The sequence below is a fragment of the Tachyglossus aculeatus genome, chromosome 20 (assembly GCF_015852505.1).
Source record: "Tachyglossus aculeatus isolate mTacAcu1 chromosome 20, mTacAcu1.pri, whole genome shotgun sequence".
Taxonomy (NCBI): domain Eukaryota; kingdom Metazoa; phylum Chordata; class Mammalia; order Monotremata; family Tachyglossidae; genus Tachyglossus; species Tachyglossus aculeatus.
The window spans coordinates 13,454,147-13,477,770 of NC_052085.1; the positions used below are offsets into that span (position 1 = coordinate 13,454,147).

General features: G+C 42.7%; 1 non-coding gene across 1 annotated transcript; it reads right to left on the minus strand.

Moving 5' to 3' along the window:
- Window positions 1–23,119: 23,119 nt before the first annotated feature.
- Window positions 23,120–23,257, minus strand: LOC119941731. The gene has a single exon (XR_005455312.1). It is a non-coding gene; the product is annotated as a small nucleolar RNA SNORA7 (small nucleolar RNA).
- Between the last annotated feature and the right edge of the window lie 367 nt (window positions 23,258–23,624).

Here is a 23,624-nt window from a genome sequence, read left to right on the forward strand (position 1 = left end):
AATTCTTACATAGAAAACAGAGGAAAAATGTCAAAATCACCGTCATCATCATTAGGATTTACTGAGTGCCTACTTTGGGCCTGGAATCAGTTGCACTGAATTCTGGCTTGCAATTCTCAGTTCAATCCCAAAACCTATTGACACATTTCCGAAAAGCAGGATTCCCCGACTGGCCAGGTTTCTGCTTAATCCTGACCTGACGTGAAACCCCCAGCTCCATAGAGCTAAATAATAATAATTATAATTATGGTAATGACTATGGTATTTGTTAAGCGCTTATTATATGTCAAGTACTGTTCTAAGCGCTGGAGTACATACAAGTTAATCAGGTCGGATTCAGTGTCCATCCCATAAGGGGCTCAAAGTCTAAGTAGGAGGGAGACAGGTATTGAATCCTTCCTTTATATCACTGACGGTATTTATTGTGTGCTTACTCCTAAAAAAAGAAAGGTGTGAGAGCATTTGTGGTTAAGACCATTATAAAAGCAAAATCCATCCATCTATCAGTGGTATTTATTGGGCCCTTACTATGTGCACAGCACATAGTACGAAGCTATGCACTTGGAACAGTGCTTTGCACATAGTAAGCGCTTAACAAATGCCATCATTATTATTACTAAGTGCTTGGGAGAGTAAAATACAAGAGAATTAGCAGTCATGTTCCCTTCTTATAACAAGCTTCTAGGAGAATCAGCATGGCTCAGTGGAAAGAGCCCGGGCTTTGGAGTCAGAGGTTATGGGTTCAAACCCTGGCTCCGCCAATTGTCAGCTGTGTGACTTTGGGCAGGTTACTTAACTTCTTTGTGCCTCAGTTCTCTCATCTGTAAAATGGGGATGAAAACTGTGAGCCCCCCGTGGGACAACCTGATCACCTTGTACCTTCCCAAGCGCTTAGAACAGTGCTTTGCACATAGTAAGCGCTTAATAAATGCCATCATTATTATTATTGTTAGGAATGATGGGATCGGACTCTGAAATGCCTTTAGAAGTGGGAGTGGCCTAGTGGATGGAGCATAGGCCTGGAATCAGAAGAACCTGTGTCCTAATCCCAGCTCTGCCACTTGGCTGCTGTGTGATCTTGGGCAAGTCCTTTACTTATCTGGGCCTCAGTTACTCCATCTGTAAAATGGGGATTAAGACTGTGAGCCCCATGTGGGACAGGGCCTGTGTCCAACCTGTTACCTTGTGCCTACTCCAGCCGGTAGAATAGTGCTTTGCACGTAGTAAATGCTTAACAAATACCATAATTATTATTATTATTAGAAGGAGACACTGTTGCGAGACACACACACACACACAAACACCCCATCCCCCCACCCCCACCCCAAACAATCACCTAGGACATTTAAATCAGAAGAAAACAATTAAGAGCAATTCTTTTGTGACAGCTCATTGTCCCATTCCCCAAAGAGGAATCTGGGTCTTTTTTTCCTGTCTTGAGAAGTTGTAATTCTAGTCATTCTTGCTGAATTCCAGATTTCTCCCATTTTCTTGAAAGGCTCATCTTCTCCCAACCTATCAGGGCAGACCCACCCTGCAGGGATTGATTTTAGAAATGGTCTTCCCGTGAACTAGGGAGACAAGGCTTCCAGGACAAAATAAGGCTTGGGTTGCAGGGCAGTAGTCAATGCCAGAAAGCACGGAAGGGGAAATTATCAGGTGTGAACCCGCAAAACACCCCCACACTTGAAAGGCCCAGAGAAATGAATGGCAAGCTCCTTGAGAAGAGGTAATAATAATAATAATAATGGCATTTATAAGTGCTTACTATGTGCAAAGCACTGTTCTAAGCGCTGGGGAGGTTACAAAGTGATCAGGTTGTCCCACGGTGGGGTCACAGTCTTAATCCCCATTTTATAGATGAGGTAACTGAGGCCCAGAGAAGTTAAGTGACTTGCCCAAAGTCACACAGCTGACAGTTGGCAGAGCCGGGATTTGAACCCATGACCTCTGACTCCAAAGCCCACACTCTTTCCACTGAGCCACGCTGCTTCTCTTACAGTGTCTAACTTCTGTTTTTGGTTCCCCAGCTCTTAATACAGTGCTCTGACCGTAATAGGAGCCCAGTACAGTACTCTGAATACAGCAGGGACCAGATACAGAGCTTCCAACACAGTGCAGTATTCTGAACATAGTAGGTGAACAGTACAGTGCTCTAAACACAGTTGGAGCCCAGTACAGTGCTCTGAACACAGTAGGAGCCCAGTACAGCACTCTGAACATAGTAGGACCCTAATGTAGTCAGTCCATTGTATTTACTGAGTGCTTATGTGTGCAGAGCACTGTACTAAGCAGTTGGGAGAGCACAGTATAACAATATAACAGACACATTCCCTGCCCACAGTATACTTAATGTATTTTAATTTCTGTCTCCCTTTCAATACCATGAGATCCTTATGGGCTGGGAACATATCTATCAACTCTGCTCCATTGTACTCTCCCAAACACTTAGTACAGTGCTCTGCACGAAGTAAGCGCTCAATAAATACCATTGATTGATTGGCCTGTCAGAGGAACTCCTCTGCTGGATATCGTCTTCCACAATCAGAGCAAATTTATTCAAAGAGGCCGCTAGCAGTGGAAAACAACTGAAGGGTGAATGCCATGGGGGTAAGAAGATGGCACGGAGCCCATAAAGCCCACCCTAAATCTATAATTTAGCCGAATGAAAAGTTCCAGATATAGCAGATTTGGTTACATAAGAACCTACCAACGTTACATACTGTTTTCTCCCTTCCTTTTGTTTTTCTTGCCTCTTCACAGGGTTCATTTAAGGTCAGGAGTGTTGGAAGCATTTAATCAAATGGCATTAAACAGGGTCTTTCATGCCCATATAGGTCACTGCTAGTGTGGGAGAAGAGATGAGGTGTAAACTGAGGGAAATGTAGCAGTCACACGGCTTCGTGGATAGAATAAGGGCCTGGGAGCCAGAAGGACCTGGGTTCTAATCCCAGCTCTGCCATTTATCTGCTGTGTGACCTTGGGCAAGTCAAATTCACTTCTATGGGCCTCAGTAACCTCATCTATAAAATGGGGATTAAAGATGTGAGTCCCATGTGGGACAGGGACTGTGTCTAACTTGATTAGCTTTTATCTACCCCAGTGCTTAGACACATAGTAAGTGCTTAACAAATACCATTATTATTATCATTACGATTGTTGTTATTAGTAATAATAATAACCTCTGGGAATGGATCTGGAGCAAAGAACTGGATGTATGACAGAGTCGACAGCATATTTTTTAGCGTATTTGCTAAGTGCTTACTATGTGACAGGCACTGTTCTAAGTACTGTGGTAGATTCAACCTAATCAGGTTGGACATAGACCATGTCCCACATGGGACTCAGACTTAATCTTCATTTTATGAGGTAGGTATCTGGCAATCCCGTCGCCCACCATACTAAACCATGTCCAACTACACAGAAGCTTTTTTGGGCAAAGCAGCATGAGCCCACACTGTCCCTATCCTCTAGAGGCTTTCAATCTCAGTCAACGACACCACTACAAACACATTTACTGGTGTACCAATCAACGTTCACATGGTAACAAACAAAACGCTTCAATTGTGTAACGTTTTGAAAAACACGTTCTTCCCTGTGGCTGTCATTGACATTTAGGTTGCTTCTAATAACTACATAAAAGTGCCCACTACGTATTTATAACTCAGGGTTCTATTCTGAGGTTGCTTTTCAAGCATAAGTGAGATCTCATTTGCTCCTAAGAAACAACTTATGAGCAAAGAGCGGTCAGAGAATGCAAGCTATTATTATTATTATTATTATAGTTGAGCCCTGACAATGGACTTGTTGATTAGCTATTTCTTAAACATATTGGAACAATTAAATCTTAATACCACAATTCGGTATTCAAAACAAAATTTCCATGCTGAAATTGCAAAAGCCTTGTTAACAATGCTGGTATATCCATTGGGCAGTAATGGGGTACTGAGCATGAAATACAGATCCAGTCTCTTTTCAGTTGACTTAGTCATGATATGCTGATTGCGCCTAGATTGAAGGTAGAAAAACAATATGCAGTAATATTCTGCCACGCTTTTCTTCTGCTAATAAAACCTTCAAAAGCCACACTGAATAACTGCGTTGGCACGAGGGCAATAGACAGCAAACCGAACATGTGTCTTGCTGTGTTGCTGTTCTACAAAAACTCAAGCTTCCATTTTAGAAGACACGATCAAAAATCCCTCTAGTGAGAGAATAGAGTGAGAAGAAAAGGGGATGCAAAGAGGAGACCAGGTGGGACACCTACCCTTAGGGGGAAGATGTGGAAAAGAAGCCAGCAAACAAAACCGAGGAGCTGTCAGAGCAGTTGGAATAATAATGATAATAATTGTGGTATTTGTTAAGCATTTACTATGTGTCAAACACAGCTCCAAGCGCTGGCGTACGTATAAGGTAATCAGGTTGGACATAGTCCCTGTACCACATGGGGCTCACGGTCTTAATCTCTATTTTCAAGATGAGGTAACTGAGGCTCAGAGAAGTGAAGTGACTTTCCCAAGGTCACATGGCAGACTAGCGGAGGAGCTGGGATTAGAACTCAGGTCTTTCTGGATTCCAGGCCCATGCTCTATCCACTAGGCCTTGCTGCTTCCCACTCTAAAAATCAGATGTTGCTGGATTCCCTGAGCTCACAACAACAAGCTCAAAACTTTAATATCTTAATGATTTGTTTCATCTCTCCTTATGTGGCTTTTCTCTGCTTCCTGTTTTTAATTTATTTTATTATTGTGACACCTCTGAAGGACAGAAACCATGTCTAATTCCTACTTGGGTATTCTTTCTCAGCACTTAAACTCATTTATGTATATATGTTTGTACATATTTATTACTCTATTTATTTATTTATTTGTTTTACTTGTACATATCTATTCTATTTATTTTATTTTGTTAGTATGTTTGGTTTTGTTCTCTGTCTCCCCCTTCTAGACTGTGAGCCCACTGTTGGGTAGGGACTGTCTCTATATGTTGCCAACTTGTACTTCCCAAGTGCTTAGTACAGTGCTCTGCACATAGTAAGCGCTCAATAAATACGATTGATTGATTGACTTACGGGCAAGGAGCATGTGTGCTAATTCTGTTGAGTTGTACTCTCCCAAGCATTTAGTGCAGTGCACTGCACTTAGGCACTTCATAGATACGAATGATTGACTGAATTGGCAAGCAATGTAGCAGCAGTGGGATATCTGGCATTCCTGACATCTTGGAAAACCCCTATTTAATTTAATATTTTATCTCTCTGGCAGAGACCCTGGGATAGTTTTCCACCTAGGATGTGCAATGGTATAAATCAATCAACCGATCAATCATATTTATTGAGTTCTTACTGTGTACTAAGCACTTGGGAGTGTAGAACATAGCAGACTTGGTAGCCGCATTCCCTGAAATGAGCTTATAGTCTATCCAGGGCTCAGGAGAGGAATTTGCTCACAATTTCTTAACTGCATTTTACTCTGGAAGGTTCAAAGCAGGTGATAATCTCCAACTTAGTAATTGCCCTTTTCTGCAGTCGCAAGTGATCTGATACAGTTACAACTAACTTTATTCCAAGGACGAGCCAGCAAGCACATCCAGAGGGACACGGATGCAAGGAGTTAAATATTACTGCTTATTCCTGCTCGTCAGAGTTTAGCAGAAGTAAGAATCTGCATTTAAAAAGTGAACTGAAGGACAATGAAAGGGGCACTGTCTGGAATAATGTGAAAATTACTCACTCCTCTTTGTGTGTCTGAGCTTTTTTTTTTCCAAAGCAATGTACTAAATACAAGTAAATAATGCCAGCCTGTGGGGCTACTTAGTGATTCAGACCTTATTTTCCCTGAAATTACAATTGCTTTTGGTAAATTCTGAAAATCAATCTATCCAAGGTATTTACTGAGTGCTTATTCTGCAAATAATACTGTACTAAGTGTTTGGTAGCATAAAATAGAGTTAGTAGACATGATCCCTGCCCTCTAATAAGAGAGACAGACACTGAAATAAAATACAAATAAAGGAAGCAACTTCTTCCCATACACAGGAATGTTACATATTTGAATCTCCAGAATTCAAATTGCGTTCTCCTTCCAAGAACAAATCCTTGGTGGAAAAAAGTAGTTTGACTCTAATAACAGAGATCTTCTTGGGTCTGTGCTGACTGATCTCATATTCCTAACCAGATGGAAAATTCCAGCCCAGAGATTTCTCCAGCAGAAGACATCAGAAGAAGGAAAGCAGCATGGCCTACTGGAAGAAAACAGGCTTGGGAGTCAGAGAACCTGGGTTCTAATCCGAGCTCCACCACTTGTCTGCTGTGTGACCTTGGACAAGTCACTTCACTTCTCCGTGCCTCACTTACTTCATATGTAAAATGGGGATTAAGACTGTGAACACTGTGAAGAAAATGGACTATGCCTAATCTAATTATTTTGTATCTACCCCAGCACTTAGTACAGTGCACATAGAAAGCGCTTAACAAATACCACTAAAAAAAATAAAAGATATCATTGATGTAGAGACACATAAGAATGGCCTGAAAACTTACAATGTTCTGACCTGAGATGAGGAAAAAAGAATTTTTTTTTTAGTTTTTCTTAATCCCTTACTTTGTGTCAAGGCACTATTCTAAGCACTGGGGTAACTGAGACCATGTGAGACAGAGACTATGCCCAACCTAATTTGCTTGTATCTACCCCAGTGCTTAGAACAGTGCTTGATACATAGTAAGTGCTTAACAAATATTATTATTATTATGCAATAATAGACACATCCCTGATACAGTTACAACCAATCACTCCTCATGAGATTACTTCTCTTCTGAATACATTTCTTTTTTCTCCATTCCTGAATGCTGCCAATCAGTTATTATCATTATTATTATTACGATGTTTGTTAGGAATTTTTGGTGTGTCAAGCATTGTTCTAAGCATTGGGGTATTTATAAGTGGGAAAGTCACTTCATTTCTCTGTGTGCCTCAGTTACCTTGTCTGTAAAATGTGGATTAAGACTGTGAGCCCCACGTGGGGCAGGGACTGTGTCCAATCTGATTATCTTGTATCTACCCCAATGTTTGATACAGTGCCTGGCACACTTAAGCACTTAAGGGGAAGGAGAGAATGCTGACAGAATTCCTGTCTGCCTTCAGTGATAGCAGCGGACAAGCCTTGGGCAAACTCAGCCCCCGTCTGAGTTCGCTCCAGAAAGAAACCCAACGCTAAACTGCACCAGAACATTCCTAAGGAATGGCTTCTTCTGTGGTAAGTCATTGAGACTTTGAAAGGATCTGCAAATTCCTCCCCAATTATTATCTGTGAAAGAACTGGCAAGCCAGTACATTCCTTCAAATAGAACAAAAGGATATGAGGTCGGTGACGAGAACTAAGGGCTATTACTTTTTTGCAGGTGCAGTATTGGTGGGTGGAGGTTTCAGTAGGGTGTGAACCATTATGAGGGGCCAAGGGAGAGGGAGAAGCAGGAGAAGGAAAGAGGAAAGAAGAAATGGAGTGAAAAGACAGCGAAAGAGACAGAGGCAGAACATTGTGTTCCAACTCATCTCTGTGTCCAATCAATCAGCTCCTTGTGGTCAGGGAATTTGTCTTTTATTGTTGTATTGGACTCTCCCAAGAGCTTAGTACAGTGCTCCACACACAGTAAGTGCTTGATAAATACAACTGAATGAAAGAATGAATGAATGAGCACTTACTGTGAGCACTGTACTAAGCACTTGGGAGCATACAATAAAACAGAAGTGATAGACACACTCTCTGACTACAATGAATTTATAGTCTACAGCATTCGGCTTGGGACCCAGTAGGTGGTTGGTACAGTCCTCTGAACAGTAAAGGCACTCAATGAAGTGCCAAGCAGCGTGGCCTAGTGGGAAAAACATTGGCTTGGAAGTCAGAGGACCTAGGTTCTAATCCAAGCTCTACCACTTGCCTGCTGTGTGACTTCGGCAAGTCACTTCACTTCTCTGGGCCTCATTTCTTCTTCAAACACCATGGAGTCGTTTCCGAACCATAGCGACTCCATGGACACACCCTCTTCAGAAGGGCCCATCTTCTGTCAAAGAGTCGTTCTGCTATGTGTATCCACAGAGTTTTCTTGGTAAAGATACTGAAGTGTTTTCCCCTTGCCTTCTTCCATGCAGGAAAAACTTAAGTCTCTGTCACTGTCTTCGATCAAGATTTCGATCACTTTCTCATCTGCCTTCGACTCTTTCCCATGCCACTGCCGCCCAGCACAGGTGAATCGACTTTGTCTCAGCTACCACCCCTGTAAAATGCAGATCAAATACCTATTCTCCTTCCCTCTTAGACTGTGAAGCCCAGGTGGGACAGGGACTGTGTCTGGTCTACCTTCACCAGAGAAGTGAAGTGACTTGCCCAAAGTCACACGGCTGACAATTGGCGGAGTGTCGGGATTCCTAGTGAGCACTTCTCTGTCTCCCCCTTTTAGACTGCGAGCCCACTGTTGGGTAGGGACTGTCTCTATATGTTGCCAACTTGTACTTCCCAAGCGCTTAGTACAGTGCTCTGCACACAGTAAGCGCTCAATAAATACGATTGATTGATTGATTTAGGGCATCTAACCCAGTGTTTAAAGCAGTGCATAGCACAGAGTAAGTGCTTAACAAATACCACACAATAAATTCTACGTCTGTGATGATGAGAGAAGGTATTGAGAAAAGGGAGACAGAAACCCATGTTCCCACAGATTTCAATAAGCTCTCTCACACAATCCATTTCAATCTCAAAATCTCGCACAATATACTGAGCGCTTACTTTGTGCAGAACACTGTACTTAGGTCTTGGGAAGTACAATATAACAGAATTAGCAGAGACACACAACCACATTCCCTTTCACACTCTCTCACCAACATACATATATAGATTAACCCTTACATATGTACACCCAAACACACTCTCAGGCACTGTTTTTCCACATTCCTCCTCACACACACACTCCCCTCACTCTCTCAGACACACCCTGGATGGTCTTTTCTTGGGAGAGCTGGGTGGTTGGTTGCAGCCCAAGGAGAAAAGCACTCCCGTCTCAGCGCCTCTGCAGGGAGCCTGTTTTTTTTTTTCTTTTTTATATGGTATTTGTTAAGCACTTACTATATGCTGGGCAGTGTATGAAGCACTGAGGTAAATACAAGATAATCAGGTGGGACAAAGTCCCTGTCCCATAAGGGGCTCACAGTCTGAATCCCCACATTACAGATGAGGTAACTGAGGCACAGGGAAATGAAGTGACTTGCCCAAGTTCACACAGCAGACAAGTGGCAGAGTTAGTATTAAAACCCATATCCTTTGACTCCCAGGACTATGGTTTTTTTTTGTGGTATTTGTTAAGTGCTTACTACATGTCAGGCATTGTTTCAAGCACTGGGGTAAATATAATCAGGTTGGACACCATTCCTGTCCCACATGGGGCTCACAGTCTTAAAACCCATTTTACAGATGAGGTAACTGAGGCCCAGAGAAGTGAAGTGACTTGCTCAAGGTCACACAGCAGACAAGTGGCAGAACCAAGATTGGAACCCACAATCTCTGACCCCGAGGCCCAGGATCTTTCCACTAGGCCACTCTCCTTCACTAGATAAATAACTTTAATTAGCACTATATCTTTCATTAGCAAATCAATCAGTCAAAGGTAGCCTTCCCTAAGCCCTCCATTTCTCTTCTCCCACTCCCTTCTGCAACACCATGACTTGCTCCCTTTTTTCTTCCCCCCTCCCATCCCCACAGCACTTATGTACATATCTGAAATTTATTTATATTAATGTCTACTTCCTCCCTCTAGACTGTAAGCTTGATGTGGGCAGGGAATGTGTCTGATTACTGTCATATGGTTTTCATTCAATTCAATCATATTTACTGAGCGCTTATTGTGTGCCAAGCACTGTACTAAGCGCTTGGGAGAGTACAATACAACAATAGACGGACTCATCCCTGTCCACAACAAGCTCAGTCTAGAACTCATACTCTCTCAAGTGCTTAGTACAGTGCTCTGCACACAGTAAGTGCTCAATAAGTATAATTGACTGACTGATTCCAGTCCCCAGCTTCCAGCAGGGGTTCTCAAGGTTTCCTTCAAGATTTTTTTAAAAGTAGAGATTATCTCACTTGCAGAAGAATCAGAATAAGTTACCATTTGATTTTATATATGCATGCATATATGGCTGTATATATAAGCTCCTATAAATATAATCTTTTGTGTATGTATATTACATGATGTATTGATATATATTATATATAGTATGTACATTATATAATGTATTAATATTTATACATTAATATATCAATGTATTAACCTTTACAAAAATGGCCACAACCACAGGACTCGGTTAGGATGTGTGATAGACTGAATCTGATTTCCTTATCCAGGGCTTTGATGCAGTGTGATGATGAGTTCTCTCCTTTCCTTTCCTTTCCGACTTCTGTTAATAGGATTAGTAAGTAGATGGATGTGATCTATTTGAAGGCAGGGTGATGGGGCTTGCTATTATTTTTCATGCATATGTTGGGGAAATGAGAGCACAGTAAAAATTTAGTATTCAAAAAAGGCTCTAGAACTTCGCTCAAGTTCCTAGGAAACCTGAAAAAAAACCTGCATTTCAAATAAAGCCCTGTAATTTTTCCCCACAGGAAATTACTCATGAAATAGGTCTCTAGCTAATTGGGTTTATTTTCATTTTGCAGCAAGGAGGCTAATGACAAAATACAAATCTCCAATTTTATGCTATTTTTCCTAGCTGGAGGTGCAGAGCACCCCTACCCCCCCTACAAGGGAAGGTCCTTTATTTCTGGCTCTGGCCTTGCATAGTCCTTTCAAATTTCTTTCTGGCATCTTCTCTTTTCTGGAGTGAATTCTTCCACTTTTGATTTTCCTAACTCCAACTAATTCCCCAACTTTCTCCTTTCCTCACCACTCCCCTTCTTCCTTTTCTTTTTTCTTTCCTCCCTCCTTCCTCCTTTTCTCTCTCCCTTCTGCCCCCCTTCCTTCCTTTCTCTCTCTTTCCTTCTTCCTTTATTTCTCCCTCCCTCCTTTTCTTCCTTCCTCCTTCCTTTTCTTTTCCCCTTTCTTCCACCCATCTTCCTCCTCTTTCTTTCATTCTCCCTTCTTCCTTCCTCTCCTTTCTACCTTTCTCCCTCCCTCTCTTTCCCTCCTTCCTCGTCTTCCTTCCTTTCTCCCTCCCTCCTTCTCCCCTCTTTCCTCTTCTTTCTTCCTCCTTCCCTCCCTCCCATTTCCTCCTTCCCTCATTTCCTTCCTTCCTACCTTCCTCTCCCTCTCTCCTTCCCCCTCTACATTCCTACCTGCAGCCCCTCCTCCATGCCTCTCTTGCCTCCCAGACTCTGCCTTCTTTCTTCCCCCCTCTTTTCCTCCCCTTCTTCACTCCCCTCTCCTTCCTCCCTCCATCTCTTCCTCCTTTTATCTCCTATTGCCTTCCTCCTAGCTTCTCCCATCCCTCATCTGCTTCTTTCCTCTCTCTTCCTTTTTGTCCTTCCTCTGCTTTCCCAGTACTCCTATGTTGCCAGGCACTCTTCTAAGGAGCATGGCCTCGTGAATAGAACCTGGATTCTAAACCTGGCTCTGCCCCTTGTCTGCTGTTTGACCTTGGGTAAGTCACTAAACTTCTCTGTGCTTCAGTCACCTCACCTGCAAAATGGGGATTGACTGTGAGCCCCATGTAAGACAAGGACTGTGTCCAAGCTGATGAGCTTGTATCTACCCCAGTGCTTAGTACAGTGCCTTGCACATAGTAAGCACTTAAATACCATCAAGAATTTATTTTTAAAAATAGCTTAATAACCATAGTAAGAAGTTTATCTCATTATACTTTTCTACCAAGCCAACCATTTTACAAACCATGGAAGGGAAGAGGGAAGGGTTTTTACTGTATTCCTAGTTTTCTAGGGAGGAAACTGAGAAAACTAAGGGCTCTGAAACACCGAGAATAAGGGAACTGAATTAGTAGCCAAATACAAATGGAAACGCTGCTCATTCATGCCCGGACACATAACCGTTGGGATCATTTGCAATTACAAACCCAATAATGAACTTGTTGAATGGAGTTTTATTCCTGATGAAAACCAGCTGTTAACTTGAAAGCCGATATTCCACTAATTTGGAGGAGATACTGTTTCGTCAGAACCCTTTCTTATTCTCAGGTATAGTCGGTTCTTCCTATAACCTGGGAAAACTCTCACTAAAAATCATGCCTTGACCGGCACTGCACATTTCCACACAACTGCTTCTTCTGACAACTCAGTTTTGTCCTATCTGAATAGGTGCTAGGTCAGAAGAATGCTACCTTTCTCTCAGTGGAAAGAGCCCGGGCTTTGGAGTCAGAGGTCATGGGTTCGAATCCCGACTCCGCCACATGTCTGCTGTGTGACCTTGGGCAAGTCACTTAACTTCTCTGAGCCTCAGTTATCTCATCTGTAAAATGGGGATTAAGACTGTGAGCCCCACGTGGGACAACTTGATCACCTTGTATCCCCCCCAGCGCTTAGAACAGTGCTCTGCACATAGTAAGCGCTTAACAAATGCCATCATTATTATTATTATTATTACCTAATTCTCCAACGGTGTTCTATTCAAGCAGAGTGGCCTGGTGGAAAGAGCACAGTCCTGTGAGTCAGAGGACCTAATCCTGGCTCCGCCAGTTGTCTGGTGGGTAACCTTAGGTAGGTCACTTCACTTCTTTGTGCCTCAGTTATTTTATCTGTAAAATGTGATTAAAACTGTGAGCCTTATGTGGGACAGGGATTGTGTCCAACCTGATTATCTTGTTTATCTTCTCTGGTGCTTAGAACAGTGTCTGGCATAGAGAAAGCATTTAGCAAATACAAAAAAAAAGTCATTTAGCCTTTGAAAGTTGGCTCACTGTTCTTGTCATATGCTTTCCTCCATTGCCTCGATGGGGGAATTAAGTCACTTTAAAAAATTTTAAGGGTATCTATTAAGCTCTTACTAATACATACTAATACACACTAATAAGGTTGGACATAGTCCATGTCCCACATGGGCTTGCAGCCTTAATCCCCATTTTAGAGATGAGGTTACCGAAGGACAGAGAAGTGAAATGACTTGCCTAAGGTCACACAGCAGACAAGTGGAAGAGCCAGAATAAGAACCCAGGTTCTTCTGATTCCCAGATCTGTGCTCTATCTACTAGGCCATGCTGCTTCTCTACCCACACCCTGTGCCCATCTCCAACACAGCATTGGAAGCGCTGATGGAACAGAAAGTCTTGAAAAAGAGGCCCGCTTCCTGCTCTCAACCCCAAAACCAAGAACCAAAGTTTGGTTGGTGAAACAAGCTGAGGGACTGAATAATTTACCTGGTTTGCTGTTTTAAAATGGAAACATCTTGAATGGAAGTTTATGGGTGGTAAAACCATAGAAGCATCCAAACAATGATACCGCAGGTTCATTCATTCATTCATATTTTTGAGAACTTACTGTGTGTAGAGCACTGTATTAAGTGCTTGGGAGAGTACAATACAACAATAAACAAACTCAAGGTTCTTACGCTGCCACTCTGCTAACTAGCATCTTCAATTGATTAAAACACCTACAGAAAATTCAGGTTTCCAAACACAATTGCAGTCCACTCCAGAACTGTGAAACCTGTGCATCAAAGGGCTTTCACATTGTTCTAGATTGAACTATTAGTGGTAATAATAATAATAATAATTGTGACATTTGTTAAGCACTTACTACATGCCAGGTACTGTATTAAGCACTGGGGTAGATACAAGGTAATCTGATTGGACACATTCTCTGTCCACATAGGGCTCACAGTCTTATGAGGTAACTGAGGATCAGAGAAGTGAAGTCACTTGCCCAAGGTCACACAGCAGACAAGTGGCAGCTGGGATTAGAACCCAGGTCCTTCTGTCTCCCAGGCCCACACTGTATCACTAGGCTGTGCTGCTTCACCCTGAAAATGTAGTGAACCCGAACCTCTCTGAGGAGGCCCAGGAACCAAAGTCCGTTGTAATGTTCCATTTTGGTTGGTTTTGTAGCAGAAGAATCCGGTTTTACTGGGAAAGCCTTCACCAGAGCGGATCTACTTTGGGACTTTTGAAACAACAAGGAAACAACAGTGTTCTGCCTTTATCATGTCGCCCTCCCTGATGGTTGGGACAAAATGGTTTCCACTCCCCAGTCTGCCGGTGACAGAGGCAGCTGTCCACTCCCTTCTGCTTCCCCAACCTGGAATCCTTAGAAGCAGGAAGCTATATTATACTTTATGAATGATCTATTTATATTGCCGTCTGTCAACCCCAGACTCATTGGAAGAACTGATGGAACAGAAAGTCTTAAAAAAGAGGCCCATTCCCTGCCCTGCCCTTTTCATCATCTAGCAGACCGCCTCTCTCCCCATCTTCAAAGTCCTACTAAAATGGTATCCCCTCCAGGAAGCCTTCCCTCATTAACCTCTCACCTCCCCACCCTACCTTCCCCTCTACTGCATGTGAGTCCTTAGGTAAACCCCGTGCTCCTTCCCCCACATCACTGATGTACATCTCTTGGACTAAGCTCGTTGTGGGCAGGGAACATGTCTACCAACTCTGATGTGTTGTACTTTCCTAAGCACTAAGTACAGTGCTTAGTACAGTGCTTATTGCAGCATTCTTAGTACAGCACTGATCACCTTGCCTCCTCTTTCCTCATTTCACTACTCTCCTACTACAATCCAGCCCTCACACTTGCCTCCTCTAATGCCAACCTTCTCACTGTACCTCGATCTCATCTGTGAGCCCACTGTTGGGTCGGGACTGTCTCTATATGTTGCCAACTTGTACTTCCCAAGCGCTTAGTACAGTGCTTTGCACACAGTAAGCACTCAATAAATACGATTGATTGATTGATTGATTGATCTGTCTCACCACTGACCTCTTGCCCACATCCTGCCCCTGACTTGGAATGCCCTCCCTCCTCATATCCAACAGACAATTAGTCTCTCCCACTTCAAAGCCTTATTGAAGGCACATCTCCTCCAAGAGGCCTTCCCTGACTAAAGCCTCCTTTCCTCTTCTCCCACTCCCTTCTGAGTCACCCTGACTTGCTCCCTTTATTCATCCCCCCTCCAAGCCCCATAGCACTTATATACATATCTGTAATTCATTTATTTCTACTACTGCCTCTCTCCCCCTGTAAACTGTAAGCTCACTGTGAGCAGAGAATGTGTTTGTTTTCCAAGTGCTTAGTAACAGCACTCTGCATGTAGTAAATGCTCAATAAATACAACTGATTGCTCTGCACACAGGAAGTCCTCAATAAATATGATTGATTGACTGGTGATTGATTGATCAAAACACTCCTAGACCAAGATTTAGGTCTCCTTCTGACACCTGCCTGGGAGTGAGAAATGCCACCTCATTCTTGCCTCCTCCTCTAGCGCTCTCTCTCTCTTCCAACAGCAAACTTTACATCCTCCGGTCTGGAAAAGGGGTGAGGGGGGGATTTATTATGTTGCTTCCAGATGATCGATTCCTTTCTCTGAGGGTGGAAGGGCAGGGAGAGCGCCCTAGAAGCCCCTCTGTACCCATCTACCCCTTATAGCAGATCAACCTGGGGGGAATTTTTCCCGTGGGCTGGGCCTCCCTTCAATCTTGTCAGCTGTAAAATGGGTCTCTTTTTCCTCCCTTTAATGGATCTGCGAGATTAAAGGTGAAGTCATGAATTAGTAGCAGTGACAGTAGAGCCCAGTGGTCCGAACAGCAGGGGGGCTGTCTTTTGTATCCCCTCCACTCTGACCTCTGTTGCCACTCAGTGTCTGTGGGAACGGGGCCTAGGAGAATGAAGGGGTGGAGGGAATCAGTCCTGGAGTGGCAGCCCCTTGCTTCTGTCCAGAGGAGAGTTGACATTCCTCTGCCACAAATATTCTGACCTCATACCCGTATCACCTCCGCAGACATCCATTAGTTAACTCTTTTATGCTTTACGCACGAAAAAAAAACAATAGGTTTGGCTCCCGAATGAAGCGCGGGCCAAGAAAAAGAGGATCTTTTCAGCCCCACAGCCTTGTTTTATAGAGAGCGGTGTGATTTCTGATTCCGCAGCCCGGTCTCTGCGGCTCGAAACTCCGAGAGGAATGGAAATGTCATCCTGAAACAGAGCTACAGAGATCAGTCTGGGTGAAAAGGAAATAGCGGTTGATCGGGGGTTGATGCGAAGCAGCTGGGAACAATGGACTCTAGGAGAGCAGATCAATCTGTTCTGTAGATTCATTGCATTTATAAGAAAATTTTTTAAAAAAATTAAGCGCCATTAGTAAAATATTCAGCCAGGGTAATGCAGTGCAACACTTCCACGGTCAACTCTGTTCGGGAGAGGGACTCTATTCAGCTTCTCAGTTTAACGCCACTTTAGCTCTGATGAGATCTGCTTATTTTTAATGCTTTTCTTTTTCCTTTGGATTATTTTGCTAAATAAATGCTTGTTTCCTTACTTGGTGAAAATAGAGCAGAAATGTTCAACGACTTTATTAAACTAATCAAAGCATTTCTAAAAATAATTCTGAGAAAAAAATAACTCCATGCCAATGGATTTTCAGAAATGGAAAGGGTACATTCAGTGTGTTTTTCGATTAGTGTCATTTCAAATATGACACAAAAGCAGACGCCTATTTTTTTTCCCCGAGATCAAAAACTCATGTAATTTTTTTTTATATGAAGTACTTCTAAAATGCAGGCAGAACAACCCAAAAGGAAAAGAAAATAAATGCCCCCCTACCAAATTTCATTCAGATCAAGTTTCCATGAGACAGAGGCTTATTCTAGTGAAGTTTGGTCCAAAATATGATATGAAACATCTATGTGTAACTTGTGCCTCAGATTAAACTATCAGGGGGTGCCTGGGAAGAATTTGAAATCATTACAAATTATTTTCCAGCAGTTCGGTCCGTTCTTTAAAAAGGTGGCTTAGCCGCACCTTCAGTCTATGATGGATGATTAGTATGCATTTCCTCACACTGAATGGTTAACAAAATTTGTAGTGCTCGTTAGAGAACTAAAGGACCTCAATCCACTTTAACTGCTGGGAGAGTTCTGTTTCCAAGCTCCGTCTTTGTGCTACTGATAAACAGCACAAGGTTGGGGTCCACGTTCAGGAATGATGCAGACAGAAGTGGAGTTACAAAAGGCAGGGGAATCTTTTATGCTTCCTCTTTCACGTCCATCTTTGCCAAGAAGAGTGTGGGATGCGTTTAACAAATATCCTGATCGCAAATCGCTTCAGACAGGGGAAAGCGGACATCTAATTCAGGCTGGTTTCTTCACGCTTTTTCATTTCCTTGCCAATCTCTTTTTGGTTAAAGAAGACTCCATTCCAAAACTTCTCATTTGTACCCAAATGACTAAAAGCACAAAAGATTGGCCTTATTTGGGATTGTGTTAAGGGGGGAGGAAACATTGTTTAAAGCACTTAACTTCCTTTTACTTCCTGAAATTTGTTCTTTAATATATTCTCTAGCAGAGTTTTTTGTTTTTTTTTTTACTAAACTATGCAAATCACCCCATATAATTTGTTGTTCAAATCTGGAATCGGCTCCTTGAAATTGATTTTTTTTCTCCTCTAAACCCAGGAGAGTTGTCTTTAAATATGTTCTCTACTTCCTTAGGCTTCACCAGGTCAATTCTCTATGTTGAGACACATCAACCAGAAAACAAAAAGGGTTCTGTCTGCACCATCTGAAATACAGGACTAAGGAATCTCCTTGTTGATCCATCACAATTCATCCCCGTATAGAACCTGCTAGATTTTCGATCCTCACTGTTGTCGCCGGAGGGAAAAGAGATGCAAGAAAAAACAAAGCAATAAAAATAGACATCCAAAGTTAGAGAAAATAGATGTCCTTTTTCCAAATTCCAGTGGGGGTGCTTTGATTTCAAAACACAAGACAACAATCTCGGCTGTGGGAAAAGGGAACGGCTTTTCCCTAGCGACGTACCACGGTTCAGAGAAAACACAGGCAAATTTTCAGGCTGATGTGATACAAGGAGGACCCATCTAGGACAACCTCATTTAATTCAATGTGCTTTAAATGGAGCTGATTTTGAATGAGACAGCCTTTCAAAGAATCAAAAGGCATCTCAACACAAAACTGCAAAGATTTAGCAGAGAGGCTTAATCGCTACTAAAGGAGAGGTATTGTGTTATGGAGTATGGCTCTAGAGAACTGGGAACATGGATGTGTCTTCAATTCCTCCACTTAATTCTAAGAATTTGGGGGCTTCAGCCTTATGGTATCATCTTGGCTCAGACTTAGCCAGATTGTCTCCTGGCAAATGAAACATGTGTCTTTGGATCTAATCTGCCCAGACCTGATTACCTCATTATTTTCAGGCTTGTTTTAAAGGTCCAGTTGCAATTTCTGGATTTTTCTCCTTTACCTTATCTCCCTGATAGCCACATGTCCCTCTCAGTAGAGCAGAAGGAGACTCCTGGAGCCATGGGAAGAGACCTGGGTTCTAATCCTGACTCTGCCACTTGGCTGCCCTGTGACTTTGTGCAAGTCGCTTCATTTACCTGTGCCTCAGTTGTCTCATTTGCAAGACAGGGATTAAGACTATAAGCCCCATGAGGTACAGGGACCGTGCCCAACCCGATTTGCTTGTATCTTCCCCAGCCCTTAGTACAGTGCCTGGCAAATAGTAAGCGCTTAACAAATGCCTTTATTATTATTAACAGTTTCTGATGACTTACCCTAACCTCAGGAACCTTATAAACACTACCCCATCTGGGGGAGTAAATGACAGTATCAATCAGTCAAATGTATTTAGTGACAAAACTTTAGACTGTAAGCTTATTGTGGGTCGGCAACGTTTCTGCCTACTCTGTTGCATTGTGCTCTCTCAAGCACTTAGTACAGTGCCCTGCACACAGTAAGTGCTCAATAAATACCATTGATTGATTGACCAAAAGAGTTGGGGGAGAACAACAGGACTCTTCCTTGCCTCAGTTCCTGAACAGAATCTCTCTTGGGGAAGCATGGGTGCAAGCAGGGCTAATTTCAGTGGCCTGAAGAATCAGGAACTGGAAACGGAGCATTTGTTTCTGGGTACGGATGGTACCTTGCCCAAAGCAATCGAAAACTGGTATTTATTGAGCGCTTATTATGTGTGGAGCACTGTATTAAGCTCTTGGGAGAGTACACTACAACAAAATCAGCTGACTCATTCCCTACCCATAGTGAGCTTTACAGTCTAGAGGGGGAGACTGACTTTTTACATTAAAAAAAAAAAATTTTTTTGTTAAGTGCTTACTATGGGCCAGGCATCATACTAAGCTGTGGAGTAGATATAAGGTTGGACATAGTCCCTGTCACACATAGGACTCACAGTCTTAACCTCCATTTTATAGATGAGATAACTGAGGCACAGAGAAGTAACATGACTGGACTAAGGTCACAAAGCAGACAAGTGGCAGAGCTGGGATTAGAACCCAGTTCCTTCTGATTCCCAGGCCCATGTTCTATCCACTAAGCTATGCTGCTTTTCTTAATATGAATAAATAATTTATAATACGTTATTTATTGAGATGTACATAAGTGCTGTGGGGTTGGGAGTGGGGCAAACAGCAAATGCCCAGGTATATTATATATATATAGCAGTTATATAATGGCATTTATTAAGCACTTACTATGTGCAAAGCACTATTCTATGTGCTGGGGAGGTTACAAGGTGATCAGGTTGTCCCATGGTGGGGCTCACAGTCTTAATCCCCATTTTACAGATGAGGTAACTGAGGCACAGAGAAATGACGCTGACAAGTGGTGGAGTACGGATTTGAACCCATGACCTCTGACTCCAAAGCCCATGCTCTTTCCACTGAGCCATGCTGCTTCTCTAATCATAGATCGCAGAGATCACAGATCCAGTTACGTAGACAACAAAGAAAAGAGAGCAAGCCCGAGAAAAGTGGACTCAGAAAAGGACTCGGAGGAAGCCGTCTTGGAGGAGTTGTGACTTCAATAATAGTTTGAAGGTATGAAGAGTGGTGGTCTGGCATACATGGAGGGAGAGGGAGTTCCAGGCTAGGGAAAGGACGTGGGAAAGGGATTGGTGGTTAGATAGATAAGATGGAGGCACAGTGAGGAAGCTGGCGCTAGAGGATGGAATTTGCGGGCTGGGCTGTAGTAAGAAATCATCCCGCTATCCCCCATCCCAAACCCAACTCCAGCCAGCTCTGCCTGAAGAAGGAGAGAAGGATTAGATAACGCCACAAGGCCCATCAGCTCTTGAAATAGTAATAATTATGGTATCTATTAAGTGCTTACTATTTGTTTCAGCATTTTTCTCAATCCACAGGGCTGCACACAGTAATATGATTGACCGACTGGCTAGCCTTGAATATCACTACAAACCAACAATTCTTCTCCATCCACACTGCCACTACCCAGATCCAAGCGCTTATCTCATCCCTTCCCGGTCGCCGCATCAGCCACCTCGCTGACCTCCCATGGACTCCATCCTTCTGGACCTGTATATATGTATATGTTTGTACATATTTGTTACTCTATTTATTTATTTATTTTACTTGTACATATCTATTCTATTTATTTTATTTTGTTAGTACGTTTGGTTTTGTTCTCTGTCTCCCCCTTCTAGACTGTGAGCCCACTGTTGGGTGGGGACTGTCTCTATATGTTGCCAACTTGTACTTCCCAAGCGCTTAGTACAGTGCTCTGCACACAGTAAGTGCTCAATAAATATGATTGATTGATTGATTGATCTTCCCAGGATGCCTCTGTTGCAATTTCCTATCATGCACCAGTGACCTACAAGATACTATGGGACTCTACAGGGTCTCTGCCCTTTGAGGCCAACGCTGCAGCTTCTGAGGCCACCCAGATATGAGCTTTCTGGAGCAGGTGTGACTGGATTTTGGATGCGGATGTGTCGGACATATTAATTGGACAGTTGTAAGAAGCATGGATGGGCCCACATATCCCCACTGTGGGTGAGAGTTCACCGTCTCAAACATTATCTTCAAGCCCTCATAATAAAACTCTCTCTCTGACTCTATCTCTTTTTCTTGCTCTTCTCTCATTTCCTTTCATTCATTCATTCAATAATATTTATTGAGCACTTACTGTGTGCACAGAACTGTACTAAGCACTTAGGAGAGTACAATATAACAATAAACAGACACATTCCCTGCCCACAATGAGCTAAAAGTTTAGAGGGAGAGACAGACATTAACATAAATAAATAAATGACAGATACATACTTAAGTGCTTTGGGGCTGGGAGGGAGGATGAATATTTATTAGACACGCTCAAGTGCTCTGTGATAGCCAATTACCAACGGGCAAGTACTTGAGATTGTTGAAAATAGGACAGTAGTTTCATTCAGTGTAATGTATGTAGCAAAGTATTTGTGGAGAATGCTTGTGTTCTTAATACTGGTAATTTTTAATCTGAAAATTTATGCTGTGAAAACCCCTTCTAGGCTGTAAGATTCTGTGGGCAGGGAATGTGCCTGTTACACTGTACTTTCCCAGGTGCTTAGTACAGGGCTCTGCTCACAGTAAGCGCTCAATAAATATGATTGATTGATTGGAGCAGTTTAAGAAGCAATACAAACACAGTGTGATGCTAAATTACTGTTTGACAAGTGCTTGTGAATGTTGAAAATGAAAGTCTTATTTTCATTCAGTTCAAGGTAGTAAATTAGTTGAAAAAAAACTTTTGAATACTCAGTACTGATCATCTTTAATCTGAAAATGTGCTCTATGAAAGCTGGTTCAGTTTAAGAAGTCAATCAATCAATCAATGGTATCTATTAAGTGCTTACTGTATGCAGAGCACTGCATTAGTGTTTGGAGAGTAAAATGCAATAGAGTTGGCAGGCACAGTCTCTGCTTTCAAATAATTTATAATCTCATGGAGGAGAAAGACATTAAAATAAAGTACAGAGAGGGAAAGTGGCAGAAATACGAGGATATGGACATAAGTACTGTGGGGGTGTAGATAGGGTTGGTATCAAAATGCTTGGGAGGGACAGATACGAGTGAATAGGTGAAACAGAATCAAGGAAAGAATAGTTGGGTAAATGAGAGTTTTGTCAGGGAAGGCTTCTTGGAGGAGATGTGATTTAAGTAGGGCTTTGAAGATGGGAAGAGGATGGTCTCTTGGATATGAAGTGGGAGGGAATTCCAGGCAGGAGGGAGGAAGCGAGTGATGAAGAAGCCATACAGGCATACAGTTTGCATACTATTATTGTCAAGGAAAAGTCTGGGTTTTTGTGGTATTTGTTAAGTGCTTACTATGTGCAAGGCACTCTTCTAAGTGCTGGAGTAGATAAAAGGTAATCAGGTTGTACACAGTCCATGTCCTACATGGGGCTCACAGTCTTAATCCCCATTTTACAGATGAGGGAAATGAGGCCCAGAGAAGTGAAGGGACTTGTCCAAGGTCACACAGCAGATAAGTGCCAGAGTCAGGACTAGTTCTACGCCTACTTGCCCCTTACAGGGTCCTGAAATGGTGGCCTCTCTAAAATGGAGTCAGTCATGTCAGGCTAACAGGACTAGATGTCTATTCATTGAATCTGTGAAATAGTGTATTTCTTGTAGGCTCTCCAATGCACGTATATATATATATATATTATATCTGTAATTTATATAATGTCTGTCTTCCCTTCAGGACTGTTAACTTCATTGTGGGCAGGTGTCTGTTCATTCATTCATTCATTCATTCAATCGTGTTTACTGAACGCTTACTGTGTGCAGAGCACTGTACTAAGTGCTTGGAAAGTACAATTCATCAATCTTGTTTTGTCTTATGCCGTCAAGTCATTTCTGACCCATAGCAACAACCACGGACACATGTTTCTATATGTTGCCGACTTGTACTTCCCAAGCGCTTAGTACAGTGCTCTGCACACCGTAAGCGCTCAATAAATATGATTGAATGAATGAATGAATCTCTTCCGGAATGCCCAGCTCTCCATCTGCAATCGGTCTAGTGGTGTATCCATAGAGTTTTCTTGGTAAAAATCCAGAAGTGGTTTACTATTGTCTCCTTCTGGGCAGTAAACTCGAGTCTCCTCCCTCGACTCTCTCCCATGTCGCTGCTGCTCTGCACGGGTGAGTTTTGACTTGTAGCAGATTGTCTTCCATTTGTTAGCCATTGCCCAAGCTAGGAATGAAATGGGTGGGCCTCTGCTTGACTCTCCCTCCCATAGCCGAGACTGGTAGAGTACTGGAAACTCTGCAGGTGCGACCCTGAGAGAGGAATTCAGCAATAAAGAGAGACAATCCCTGCCCACACCGGGCTTACAGTCTTCATAGTGTTACATTGTACTCTCCCAAACTCTTAATGCAGCACTCTGCACACAATAAGCGCTCAACAAATACGACTGACTGACTGACAGACGTATGTAGAAGATTCAGTCCGAGCACTGTCACTTGGCTTTACCTTTAAAACAAGATCCCGGGTGTCCTGCGAGGCTATGATGCTGTTCTCCAGGGAGCACAAATCAAACAAGCCAACAAAAATCCGTCCAAATAGACCCAACTAATCCCTCATTGCCATCTTCTACTGCCTCTCCAAACATATCCTTTATATTAGCTCTCGATCCTTGACTTTCTGGGTGGACCTA